Raw genomic sequence first — 14,626 nt, forward strand, 5'->3', positions numbered from 1 at the left:
TTTCATCACTGGTTAGTTCTGTGTACCTTCTATTTCCTTTTCCCCCGAACTACTGCGTTTTATTCTTTATCATTAAAAGACACACATTGGAGGGCTCCCCGGACATAAACTCCCTGCCTGCTCTCTGCCGCATCTTTGTTGCTGTTCAGTTGCTCAGCTGTGTCTGACTCTTCGTGACCCCACGGACAGCAGCACATCAGGCTTCCCTGTCCTTCACCATCTCCCAGTTTGCTCAAACTCATGTCCTTTGAGTCAGTGATGCCATCCAACCATCACATCCTATCACCCCCTTCTCCTCCTGCCCTCAATCCTTCCTAGCATCATGATCTTTTCCAGTAAGTCAGCTCAGTTCAGCTGATAAAGAATCCGTCTGCAATGGAGGAGACCTGGGTTCTGATGCCTAGGTTGGGAAGATCCCCTGGAGAAGGAAATGGCAACCCACTCCGGTATTCTGGCCTGGAGAATTCCATGGGCTGTATAGTCCATGGGGTCACAAAGCAGGACACGACTGAGCAAGTTTCACTTTCACATCAGGTAGCCGAAGAATTGAAGCTTCAGCTTCAGCATCAGTCCTTCCAATGAATATTCAGGACTGATTTCCTTTAGGACTGACTGGTTTGATCTCCTTGCAGTCCAAGGGACTCTCAAAAGTCTTCTCCAGCATACAGTTTGAAAGCATCAATTACTTGATGCTCAGCTTTCTTTATGGTATAACTCTCACATCCATACCCCATCTTTATCTCCACCATGATTCGCTTCTAGTGTATTCTCCAATGTTTCCTTTTATAAATACAGGCAAATATTCTTTTCCCCATCATCACCCCAAAATGTGGCATACCATCACCATGTTCTGCATGTTGCCTTTTTTTCACTTAACAAAAAAAAAAAATAGACCATGGAGACCTTCTCCCGTCAGCACATAGAAAGTTCCGTGACCCCGTTGTCGAGGGCTGCAGTGTTCCCTGGTGCAGCTGTCCTGACGTGATTTGGTCTTCTAGAGGGACACCTACCTGGTTACCCCTTTTGCTGTTATAAGCAGTGCCTTGGTCAGTAATCTTGATTGTGCGTCTTTCTGCACAGGGGGTATTTGGTGTACATCCCCAGTGGGGGAAAGCACCCGTGATCCTGTCAGGGGTCAAAATGCCTCCTTGGGGGTGGCCCCTACCCTCACCCCTGCACCTGCTTCCCCGCCACCTTGCCAGCCCAGCCTGGTAGCAAACTCGGATTTACAGGAAGTTTCCCGTTCTTGTCTGTTACAGTTCTCCTGTTACAGGTGTGAGGTCCCCTCCTTCCGGGTGCTCACTCCCACCCCTGCCCACTTTCCCAGGGGTATTTCCACTCCAGTGCTGAAGGAGTCACCCAGTTCTTTCCAGCATGTTTACATTTACACTTCTTTCACATTTATATCTCTGTTCGGTGCTTTCGTTTTAACTGGTACATGGTCACACTGAGATCTGACATCTTCATTATTCGGATGAGCAACACTATTCAAGTGTCGACCTGCACCTTCACTGACTGGAGAGTGGCCCCCAAACTCCCACGTGCGTCCAGGCCTGTCCCCTCCCTCCCACTGCTACCCCCAAGTCCCTGCCTGCCGCCCAGTTCTGCGGTGGACTCAGTAGGCCTTGAGATGTATATTGATCTGTGGCTGGACAAGCTGCTCTCATTTCTTTTTTTCTGGGTTCCTTTGGCAGCTGGTACTTTCACTTGTCCATCTTTCATGCCAACTGGAGCATCAGCTCCTCTAGTGCAAGGGGAAGCGTTCTCCTTACTCTGCAATCCTCTCCAATCAGTTTCTCTCCCAACAGGCCACCACCACTGCAGGTCGCCAAGTCAGAGGCCCTGTTACCTGCTCTGAGATCTCAGCTGACTACCCCCTCAAAGCCTGCTCCTCAGCATCAGTTTTGTTTCTACCTCACTGGCTTTTCCCCGCCCCTCTCCTCGGCCCCCACGCCCCACTGCCAACTGCCTAGGGCCTTCCCTCCTTGCCCCCGTGGTGAAGGGTCTTGCTGAGGCCTCCTAACGCGATGCTGCCTGTCGCCAGCTCCCTTCCGAGCCCGGTCACACAGGTGACACCCACACATCTCCTGAGCGCCTTCCAGGAACACAAAGTGAAACCCGGACTTCCCCCACACACACCATCCGCCCCCACTACAGGAGAGCTTCGGGGAGCCTGATGTTCAAGCCAGCCGCCTGGATGTCACGCCGGTCCTTCCTCTGCCTCCCCCCCGCGGCCCACAGCGGGTTCTGGAGCTGTGTGCAGAGCACACGGCGGCTCTGTCCACCTCCACGGCCGGCGCCCTGGTCTGAGCGTCAGCCTGCTCCGCACTGTGGCCCCCGCGGCTCAGAAGGCCCTCCCCAGGCCTCATCTCCCAGCATCGTCCGAGCCCTTCCTCTGTGAGGCCCGGCGCAACTGCCCAGCCCAGGGCACAGGCGCGCCGGCTGGGGCTGTTCCTGGCGGGGAAGGTGGTCCCTGCAGCGGCTCACGGGGCGGGCATGGGGCCCGAGTCCGGGCTTCTGTTACCAACGCCCTGCCCGTCCCCCTGTGCCGCCCGCGGAGGCTGACAGGAAACAGCTTCTCGCGCCCCCTCCCCAGGAGGCTCTGCAGCCAGACGGGCGGCGACAGAAGCCGAAAGCCGGGCGGCCGCTCGCCCAAAAGAGGACAGCGCGGCGCGGGCTGAGGGCCTGGCAGGCACCCTGAGTTCACAGCCCTCAGCTCCCGCCCGCAGCCCAGCCGCAAACTCCCGGCGCCGGCCGCGCAGGCGCGCTGCCGCCCCGCGCCCCGCACGCGCTCGCACGTCACGTGGGACGACGCGCCGGTCGCTCCGGGAAGTCGCCGCCCCCGGAAACGCGAGCCGCGCGGCCTCGGGTTCCGGCCCCCCGCGCTGGGGTCCGGCTGACGCGTAGCTGGCGGATAGTGCGCCGCGCAGCGTGCCGCGGTGTGTGGCCTGCGCGGGGGCCCCCGCAGCGCCCAGCACGTCCTGCACGCTGCGTGTGCGCAGCTGCGGGAGCGAAGGCTCGGCGGTTCGCTGGAACGCGGCGCCCGCGGGCTGGGCGGCGGCCGGCCTTGCCCGCCGTGCCCATCGGTGCCTGCGGGGTCGCTTCACGTTGGAGGCGAGACTGAGGAGACGTGGGAGATGAGTTACCAGCCGGCGCGCCGCGGCCACCCTGCGGGAGAGCGGGCAGAGACGCGAGGCCGAGAGGGACAGGACAGCGCCCGGGTCCTGGGTGAAGGAAGGACAGGGGAGGCCTGCCCACGGAGGGGGCCTAACCTGCTTTCTTCAGGTTTCGCACTCGCTGTGGGGCCCTCCTGCTTCCCCTGTGCAGCTATAAGGAGCGGCCGTAGGGTCCCGAAACAGGAGGGAAGAGGGGAGGACACAACCCCTGAAAGACTGACACAGCCCAAGGGTACAAGATAAACCTGTTAGAATCAAACGGGCCCACGATGGCAGACGAGTCAGCTTTGGACCTTTATCCTCAGTCAGCAAGCTGAATGACACACCAGGCTTCCCCGGTGGCTCAGAAGGTTAAGAATCTGCCTGCCACGTGATTGATCCTGCGTCAGGAAGATCCTCTGGAGGAGGGAATGGCAACCCACTCCAGTATTCTGGCCTGGAGAATCCCATGGACAGAGGAGCCTGGCGGGCTACAGTCCATGGGGTTGCAAAGAGGCAGACACGACTGAGCGACTAAGCACATAGAAGCGCCACACGCAGAGGCGCTGTGGCAGTTCCAGTGTGGTGTTAGTCGCTAGGCCGTGTCTGACTCTTTGAGGCCCCAAGGACTGTTGTCAGTCAGGATCCTCTGTCTGTGGGGTTCTCCAGGCAAGAATACTGGACTGGGTTGCCATTCCCTTTGCCAGAGGAGCTTCGTGACTCAGGGATCAAACCCAGGTCTCCTGCCTTGAGAGCAGAATCTTTACTTGTCTGAGCTACAGGGGAGATTCATTTCCAAGGCACCATCAAAAGACCAAAAAGCAGTTGGTGGCCCAACTCCTGGAAATCTCCACCCCTTCCCCAAAATAGTTGAAATAATCCTCCCAGTTACTAACCTGTGAAATTACCCAGCCCATAAAAGCTAACCAGGCCACACGTAGCGGCCACTAGACTCGCCTTCTGGGAAGGCCCACGTTCTGTGGAGTGTGTTTCTGACTGAAGAAACCCACTTCTTATCACTTTGTCTCACACTGAATTCTTCCTGTGATGAAACATCAAACACCTGAGCTTCATTAGGTCCCGAAACCAGATACTGTGGGTTTCGGCTGGCTTTGAGTCCCAGCCATGTGGGTTGCTGTTGTTCAGTCAGTCATGTCCTATTCTTTACCACCCTACAGACGGCAGCACGCCAGGCTTCCCTGTCCTCCACCATCTCCCAGAGCCTGCTCAACCTCATGTCCATTGAGTCGGTGGGTTAGAGTCCCAGCCACGTGGGTTCAAGTCCCCCTAAGGTAAACAGTTTCAGTCCTGATGGTCCTTGCTCAGCCCTGGGGCACAGGGCCAGGCCAGCTCCGAACTGACCCTCAGCAAGGCAGTCTGCATGTCTTCCAGGTTCAAGTCTCTCTAATCAGAAACTCTTCCACTGCCTGACTGGACTGGGCTTTGGGGAGACATCTTGGTTTTGTCCAAAGCTAGGCTCACCCCTGAGCTCACCAGGGAGGTTGGGTAGAAGAAAGTGATGCAGCCAGACAGCAGGGAGCTCCATGGTGGGTGGCTGTCTCTCCAGGGCACAGAGGAACGTTGGAGGCAGCAGGGGGATGGAGAGGAATTCTGACCCATCTCCAAAGCCTGAGATAAGTGAGCGCTAGGAGAAAAAGCTCCACTACTTTAGAGGGCTATAGTGTAAGTGGTATCCCCACTGGGCAGCTTGGTTTTGTACAAATCTCGGAATCCTTCAAAACTTTGCATTTCCCTAAGTCTACTTCTAACAGTAAACAACTTGCTACAGAGGATTTCGCTGGAATAACTCCACTTCCATCCCCACTTCTGTCTTCCAGTTGGTTTCCATGCCTCCTCTCTGCTTTATTCCAAGCCTCCAAGTAAACTTAAAATGTCCCTCATTTCCTTAAAACCACTGTAAATTCTTGCACACTTTCACTGTAAAATTCAGTGTTGACTAGAAAGACGCACAGGGTGAGAGTTGCGAGTAAAGTTTTCTTGGGGGCAGAATGCAGACTGCAGCCCAGGAGACAGCACCTCCCCGGGAGACAGCTCTGAGAGACTGCTGCGAAGAGGCAGAGGGAGGAAGGTCAGCATATAAGACTTCAGCAAACGGGGAGTTCATGGCAATCAAGTGCTTACTTTACAAAGGTTTTCTGCTAGTCATGAGGAGCTGATGTCACCTTGAAGGGATTTAGTGATTTTCTAGATAAGAAGAAGTGCAAGGATTGGGATCATGGAATCAGTTCCTGAAAATATCTAACTATCTAAAGACCTGTTCCACCAGTTTCCCTGGAGCACAGAGTGCCTCTCTCCACCCTGAATTCCCCTGGAGGGGGGCGGTGGTGCACGGCACAGGGTTCAGTCTCCACTGAAAGTGACGTCGCTCAGTCGTGTCCGACTCTGCGACTCCATGCACTGTAGCCTTCCAGGCTCCTCCATCCATGGGATTTTCCAGGCGAGAGTACTGGGGTGGGTTGCCATTTCCAGATGGCAGATGCCCTTGTTGTTAAGTCACTGGCAAATGCTCTTGGCAAGTGCCCGTTTGTAGCTGACATTAGGGAGATGGATGGACAGTTGGACCTGTTAACCAAAAATAATGAAATAGTTATTTTTACCAGCAAAGCAAGTTTATTCGGGAGCAGTAAAGGATTGAAATTCTAGACTTGCAACTATGGCAAACCATATGAAATTGTGGCAAAGCCAAAGAGAGTAAACTCTTTTATAGAGGAGAAAGGAAGTTGGGAGGGGCTGTTATAAACACAAAGTCTGTTGACGGAAACTGGGAGATCAGAGCATAGTGGGTTTTCATTGGCCAAATTGTGACTGTCTCTTATTGGGTGAGCTGTTGCCACGCAAGGAAAAAATCTTTCTTCCTCCTGATAATAAAACAATGTCACTTCCTGCGGGGGATGAAGGTACCCGTCTTCCTGTCTGAATCCCGTTTATGTGGTACATGTAGTGAGTGGTACGTGTGTGAGAGCTCCTCCTTCTGGCCTCTTAATTCCATTTGAGTGAGCTTTGGTTTACTGATTTTCACAGATACATGAATGGACAGTTGGATGAATGCATGGCTAGTATATCAGTTAGAAACACTTTTGGTTTCAAGTAGCAGTAATAGTGAAAAGTGCCATGGTTTGGACCAACGGATTTATTTTTCTCCCATAACAAGAGTCCTGGTAGCAGGCAATTCTGCTCAGCAGCCTAGTCATGTCAGACCAGCATCTCTGCAATCATGTTTGGCTTCCCTCATGCTCACAGAGGTTGCCACAGCTCCAGACATCACATCCATGTTCCAGGCTAGACAAAGAGGGGAAAGGACAGTGAAAGGGATGTCTACCTCTTTTATCAGAGAAACGAACTCCCCAGAAGCTCCCCGGTAGTCTTCTTCAGTCTCACTGGTCAGAACCGTGTCCCACATGACCAGCACTACTAGAGCAGAGCTGGGGGAGTGGGCACGGAGTGTGTCCAGTGTCTCTAGCAGAAGAGAGGAGGGTGGAGGTGTGACTGCAGCGGACGCTGGGCATTGCGGCCTCCCAGCATCTTTTGAATGTCATCTCTGCAGTTGGGTGGTTCCCACATTGTGAACCCTGTCCCTCCGGCTTGGAATCCAGAAGGATTACATTGCCCAGCCTCCCCTCACTACTGGGGCAGATGTCCAGTGTGACCTGGGAGCGGGCAGCGGCACCAGTACCCCATGGGCTGCTGGAGCAACGGTTTTGCTGGACTGGTTCTGGCAAAGGCAGCTTGTTTCTGGGCCCGGGGGTGGTGTCCACCTCCTGCTGCTGCAGCAGCTCGGGCGTGGTGGGGGTAGCAGAGCCCGTAGCCAGACCAGTCTTGGCAGGGATTCCGGGCACTGTTCCTGGAAGCTGAGCCAGATCCGTGAGCTCTCTCACAGCATCTTATAAATCCACACGTGCGTAAACAAGCTAGAGTGGATCCCTTCATCCACAGCCGTTAGGGGCCGGATGTGTCTCCACAGATGCTGTGTCCTCATCCCATACCTGCGACTCGGACCCTGCTTGGAAACGGGCTCTTTACAGATGTCATCAAGTCACCAAGAGGTCCTTGGGGTGGGCCTCCGTCCAGGACGCTGGCGTTCTCCCAAGAGGGAAGCGTGGACACAGACCCCAGGGGAGAAGGTGGCGTGACTCCAGGGACAGACGTCGAGGGGCTGCGGCTTCAAGCCCCGGAGGCCAGACTGACGGCAGCTAGGGGCTGGAGGCCCCTCCCCTAGACCTTCAGAGGGAGCACGGCATGTCCACACCTGGATGCTGGACTTCCGGCCTCTGGAGCCTGAGAATAAGCTCCTGTGGTTTTAAGACCCCTGGTCTGCGGATCTTCGCTGCGGCAGCCTCAGAACACGCGTACAACAGGGAAGGACCCCAGCCCATCCCCCAAACAACCGTGAGTATCAGGGTGAGGGGAGAGCAGGCAGACGGACGCGTAAGCAGACATGAGTGGTGGGGTCTGCTCAGTGGCGAGGCCCCCGCCCCCAGAGAGAGCTGCAGCAGGGCCCAGACGCCCCGCCGTGTGCTTCCAAAGCAGGTTCTGTTGGGAGCTCTGCCAGCCAGGGCCACCAGTCTCCTGCAACGCCTCGCTGCCCGGCCTGTCCTGCCCCAGCCCAGAGAGGATGGGTGGGGAGGGCCACCAGCGCTCGGGCCGAGGGAGTGCCCCCTCCTGGGCCACCCCCTCCTCCCCGCCTCGCCATCCTGGAGCAAGGCCAGGGCATCGCGCTCCAGCTGTAGACTCCACCGGTACCATCCTCGGGGTTGGGTTTACCCTCCCTGAAGGTGGCTGCACGCGAGACACAGTGCCAACCCCCCTGGTATTTCCAAGGTCAAGAGGCCTCTTAGAGTAGCAGGCGCCCACAGATGAGAGGCAGCCTTGGTCCAGGAGAGCCAGGGAGACGGGGGCTGCAGAAAACAGCTTACCCTGCGGATTCAGACACAGAGGCGGCATGAGGGGCCTGTTCGCAGAGGTGTGGGCGGGGGCGGGGGCAGGGCAGGTTGAGGGGTGCCCTGCTGGTGAGATGGGCGCCCGCAGCGAGGCCGCTGGAGGGGCCTGGGGGGCTGGCCTGGTGCGGAGCCCGCGGCCACGTGCCTGCTGCCATGAGCACACTGGGCGAGGGCCGCGGGTCCTGGTGAGGAGTGTTGGACCCCACAGACAGGGCCTTCCTGTCCGCCTGGTTTTCAAGCATCCCCTGGGCAGCAGAGGCTTCTGGGAACATCTCTGCAGGACACAGGTGAAACGCTCTGCCCGTTTCAAGAGCCTCCTTCGAACACCCCTGCCCAGCTCTCCAGGCCCCAGCCACCGCCCTGTGGACCACCCCCGCTCCCACTGGGGGCCGCACCTCGCAAACGAGGCAGTCACGCTCCAGGCGGTCCTTGTGACCACTCTGAAGGTGGCTTTGCCGTGGTCCTCCGGGGCCTCCCCGAGCTGGGCCGTGCGCCGTGGGGCCAGCTGCCCACTGACACCCCGTGCCAGCTCGTCCCATTCTCCTCTGCTCACCCATCCAGGGGTCACCGCGTGAGGCTCACCCACAGCTGGAGGGAGGGAATGCAGCAGCGGCCTCCGCGTCCGGCAGACACTCGAGGCCCCTGCACCCGGCGGGGCCCGGTCTCACGCCCGCTGTCCTCAGTCAGAGACGGGGGTGAGTGGGGCGGGTTTAACTCTCCATTTGTGTGGACGGAGGATCAGTGGGGCGCCAGGGCGGCTCAGGGTCACCTCCCAACCCCTGATCTCGTCTCCCAGGGCCAGCAGCTCAGCCAGGAGCTGCCTGTGGCCCCTGAGGCCACGATTTCGTGCCAGCCACCTCGGGGTCCAGCAGTTCCCCTGTTAGGGCTGCCGGAGGCTCCCCCCAGAGCCCCCTCTTCTCTGCCATCTCAGCAGCACCAGCCGCAATGGGTCACGGGTCCCAAATGGCAGGGTGGCCTGGCCCCCGCCTGGCCCCACGCAAAAGCTCTCACTCCTCTTGATCCGGCCCCACTCGAGCCTGGAAGCCCACGTGTCACTCAGTAAACGTGTTGGGACGTGTTGCCTCCAAAATCCAAGATGGCTCACGACAGGAATTACCTGGCAGTTAGGAGGGCTCCACACTTCCACGGCAGGGGGCACAGCTTGGGAAACTGAGGCCCTACATGCCTCTGGGCATGGCCGAAAAACAAAAACAAAGTTCCGAAATGACTCACCAAGCGCAGCGCCCCATATTTCGAGTGGGCAGCACAAGTTACGGCAACTCACTTTTCGCTCTGGGGCGAGGGCTGACCGCCGCGTGCCAGATCACGGGGCCCTGGTAATACCACCACTGAATCTGCGTGAGGCTCGCCTCCCACCCTCTGACGCATGCCTCACTGCGGCGTCTGGTGCCCTGACCACTTCCTAATAACTGGGTCCGAGTAGCACGATACAGTCGATGCAGGGGCGCAGAGCAGTGTCTCAGCTGCCGGCGTTCAAGTGACCAAGCTCCCCGGGAGCCAGGCTGTGACGGAGGCAGGGTATACTGATACCCCTCCACATGAAAGCAGAAGGCTTCTGATTCTTTCAGATTAGTCAGGATTGAGGGGGAAACAAAACACCAGGCGGGTGACTAGCTGAACACTAGTCAGTGTTCAGAGGACATGGTGGTTTGCTCCACAAACACACAACATCCCGAAAAGCTGTAGATGTCTTAAACTTATCACATTCTGATTAAATCCACCCCAGTCTCCCGTTGGTCTTCACACCTAGCCTGTGGACACACCAGCAAAACAAACACAGGACAAGGGAGCGTGCTACTTTCCTGTTGCTGCTGCAGCCGATCACCACAGACTCGGGGACTTCAAACAACCGCATTTATTTTCTCACGGTTCTGGAGGGCAGAAGTCTAATATCAAGGTGTCGGCAGGGCTGAGTCCAGAGAATCATCACCTCTGTGTTTTCCAGTCTTTCATGGTGACGTTAATTTCAATCCCCTTGGGGATAGTTTTGGCAAGGTCGGAGGCCTTGCCCTTGGGTGTCCTGCCTGTCCCCTCCTCCCCCTCCCCATGACGTCATAAAAAATGAATTTGGTTTTCGTCCCCATCCCTGACACGGAGCTCCTAAAATCCCTGGAATTTTCTGAGTGATAGGGAGTGTCTTTTCTTCTTCATAAGGAGGGCTTTTTTGATAACACCTGGGTTTATGCTAATGCGTGCTTTGGGTGGGGGCCCCTGGACGGCCTCAGGATGGAGCTGGTCACCAGAAATGCCCGATGGTAGAGGACTGGGTGCTCAGCCCTGCCCACTGGGCTCCTGGGAAGGCAAGAGGGGTGCTGCAGGTTAAGCTCTATGAACACTCTCTAACAACACGATGTGATCAGTTTCTGGGTTGGGGACACATCCAGGTGCTGGGAGGGTTCGGTTCAGTTCAGTCGCTCAGTCGTGTGTGACTCTTTGTGACCCCATGGACTGCAGCACACCAGGCTTCCCTGTCCATCTCCAACTCCTGGAGCTTGCTCAAACTCATCTCCATTGAGTCAGTGATGCCATCCAACCATCTTATCACCCCCTTCTCCTCCTGCCCTCAATCTTTCCCAGGATCAGGTCCTTTTCCAATGGGTTGGTTCTTGGCATCAAGTGGCCAAAGTATTGGAGCTTCGGCTTCAGCGTCAGTCCTTCCAATGAATATTCAGGATTGATTTCCTTTCGGATTGACTGGTTTGATCTTTTTGCAGTCCAAGGGACTCTCATCTTCTCCAGGACCACAATGCCAAAGCATCAGTTCTTTGGAGCTCAGCCTTCTTTGTGGTCCAGCTCTCACATCCACAGATGACTACTGGAAATTAGTAAAGGTAAGGAAACATCCCCCTCAGCTGTGTGAGCCAGTCTACAAATTACTGAATCTGAAGAGAGCACCATGGGGCCCCTGACAGAGAAGCCTCGGATTCAGAAGCACCGGTGACAAGCTGGACTTGGGCTTGGTACACAGGGGATGGGGCCATCTGGCGAACTGAGCCCTCAAGCTGTGGAATCTGTGCCATTTTGGGCAGACAGTATCAGGATCAAGGTGAACGTTGACACCCAGAGGGAGTCCGCCGAAACCCGGAGAGAACAGCTGGGGTCTGGAGTGCTGAGAGAAGACCCGAGTTTCCCTAAAGTGGCTTCTCTGCTCTCCTTCCTGGGAGCAGGGCCCATCACTCCTGTGCTGAGTCTGCCTGAGCCCAGTACGCCCAGCAGCCGGAGGGGTGACCGCGGCCCGTTGGCCTCACCCTGAAATGGACTCGGGCCAGACTCTTCCATCACTTGAGCTCCCAAAGCCTCCTGTCTGACATGGCAGCACGTGGAGGCCCAAAAGGGCCAGCGTGTGGCCACCCCCAGGGCACGTGCCTATTCTTCCCCAGCTCACATGGTCGGTGGCCCCAGTCCTCTGGACAGGCCTGGGGAAAGCTCTGTGGTGGACACGTGTGGCCCTACAGCAGCAGCCTTCCTTGGGGGGACCCGGACCCTCCCCATCACGGAGCTTGGATGTCTACAGCCTGATTCAGAGTGGGGAGCTGGGTGAGGGTCTCAAATCCCCAGCCTGGTTCTGCTTTGGCCAACAAACTGTCAGAGCTTCCCCTGGCCACTCAGCCTCAAGGGAAGACCCCAGCCCTGCCTGCGTGCACCCACTGGGGGCACACGGCTCCAGCAGCCTCACATCCGGCCCTCTGCAGCCCCACCCCCGTGGTCTCATCCTTCCACGGACAGACTGATTCCTGCCCATGTGAGCTGGTGAGTTCTGGCGACTCATCTGGTGTCCCGTTAGCTCCTCCTGGACCACGCCTGCAGGGGTCCCTCCGACATGTGGGGTGACAGTCACAGTGGTGAAGCAGGGAAGTGGGGGACGGTTCCCCCGGGGACGCCATCGGAGGGACGTCACTGCAGAAGGGTGGCTCCAGCTGACCCATCTCTGCTGACCGTCTGAGTGGCGGAGGTCGCTGTGTGCCGTGGAGTTTCGGCCTCTTCACGGGGCTCAGGCTTTCATCAGTCCTGAGACGCATCAGCAGGTCTGTTTCCTGGGGATACTCTTGTAGCCAGTACCGGTTACAGGATCAGTTGGGAAGCCGTGTTCACCCCAGACATTTTGGATACAGACTGTTTACCAAAGGCACTATTTATGGAGGAGTGGAGCTGCCTTGGGAAGCAAAGGGGAGGTGGAGGGGCACTGGAGGCTCGCAAACAGGAAACTGTCACCGTCTTATGAGCTGGAAGGATGAGGGTAGCAGCTAGTGTTTCTGGAACCCACGAGGAGCTGGGCCCATGGAGCAGGGCTCCCCCACGGCCGTGGTCTCAGCAGCGTGGCGGCTGCCAGAGGCTTGGCACTAAAGCTGGGCGGGAGCTTGGAAAGAGGACCTAAACTACCAAGGAGTTCCCCGCTCTGGTCACTCGTTCGTGTCTCCCTCAGGCTGATCCAGCCGGAAACTGGCTGGCGTGGGAGCCAGCCTCCCAGGGCACAGAGCAGGGTGGAGGCCTGTGAGGGTAAAGGGAGGCTGGAGATGAGAGCCTCGGGGGGTCAGGCTGTGACTGGGGGCTGCCACCTTGGAGAAGGGCCTGCAGCCAGGGACTGCTTCTGGGGGCTTAGCAGAGGACAGTCACCAATGGCCTCCACTGCGGCAGGGGCATCAGACTGCAGGGATGATGAGGCCTGGCCAGAGCCGGGGAGCAGGACCAGGCCCCCACTACAGTGCTCCTTGCTTCCCCACCTCACCTTCTTGCCCCCAAACAAGAAGGCCAAGGCCCAGGAGAGGGAGGTGAAGGCCTGTCCGAGAGGCAGGTCACTGCTCTTCTCCTCGTGCCAGTGCTGGAGTGAGTGAGCAGACCCGACCCCACTCCAGTTCAGAGCCTGTGGGTCACAGATGCGGTCAACAGTGAGATTCCCGAGGGAAAGCAGAGGGCTGAAACTGGCTATGAGATGGACATTTTAAACTGTCGGGGATGTTTTGATGCCTGAACGTTGTGGACCCTGCCTGAGCCTGAGATAAAGTTATGGGAGAGAAAGGGGGATTGGACAGAGCACAGGAACTGAGACAGCTCATTACACCCTAATGAGCTGAGATGCCTCAAAAAAAACCTAGTCCAGGTGGAGATTGGATGGATGGAGGATAGATGGATAAGTGGGATGGACAGATGTTTGGATGGTTGAATGGATCAGAATTGGATGGGTTGGTGGGTGGGTGGATGGATGGATATTCAGGATTGATGCATGGATGGGAAGATGATTGGATGGATGGAGGACAGATGGATGGACAGGAAGATGAGTGGATAGAAGGATGAATGAATGTGCAGGTGGACGAATGGACAGGAAGATGACTGGATAGATGGATGGAAGGAAGAGTGGATGGTTGGATGGATGGATAGAAGGATGGATGGATGGATGGTTGGATGGATGGATAGAAGGATGGATGGATGGATGGGTAGAAGGATGGATGGATGGATAGAAGGATGGATGGGTGGATGGATAGAAGGATGGATGGATGGATGGGTAGAAGGATGGATGGATGGATAGAAGGATGGATGGGTGGATGGATAGAAGGATGGATGGATGGATGGGTAGAAGGATGGATGGATGGATAGAAGGATGGATGGATGGATGGATAGAAGGATGGATGGATGGATGGAAGGATGGATGGATAGAAGTATAGATGGATGGATGGATGGGTAGAAGGATGGATGGATGGATAGAAGGATGGATGGATGGATAGAAGGATGGATGGATGGATGGTTGGATGGATGGATAGAAGGATGGATGGATGGATAGAAGGATGGATGGGTGGATGGATAGAAGGATGGATGGATGGGTAGAAGGATGGATGGATGGATAGAAGGATGGATGGATGGATGGATAGAAGGATGGATGGATGGATGGAAGGATGGATGGATAGAAGTATAGATGGATGGATGGATGGGTAGAAGGATGGATGGATGAATAGAAGGATGGATGGATGGATGGATAGAAGGATGGATGGATGGATAGAAGGATGGATGGATGGATGGATGGATAGAAGGATGGATGGATGGATGGATGGATGGATGGGTAGAAGGATGGATGGATGGATAGAAGGATGGATGGATGGATGGAAGGAAGGATGGATGGATGGATGATGGATGGATGGATGGATGGGTAGAAGGATGGATGGATGGAAGGATGGGTAGAAGGATGGATGGATGGAAGGATGGGTAGAAGGATGGATGGATGGATGGATGGATAGAAGGATGGATGGATGGATGGGTAGAAGGATGGATGGATGGATGGATGGATGGATGGATGAATGACTGTGTGGCATGGATGACTGGACAGCAAGGTGGTTGGATGGATGGAGGATCAGCAGGGGTGCCTCCTGAGAGCTCTGGGAGGCTCAGAAACCTGGACCAAATCCTCCAGTGGACTACTTTGCTGCTCCATCTGCTGCCTTCTACCCTCTGCCTCTGTTAGTGAAACCCTGACTCAGTGACGTGTTGGGGGGGTTGAGAAGG

Source organism: Dama dama, chromosome 13 (genome assembly GCF_033118175.1).
Source record: "Dama dama isolate Ldn47 chromosome 13, ASM3311817v1, whole genome shotgun sequence".
NCBI classification, from domain to species: domain Eukaryota; kingdom Metazoa; phylum Chordata; class Mammalia; order Artiodactyla; family Cervidae; genus Dama; species Dama dama.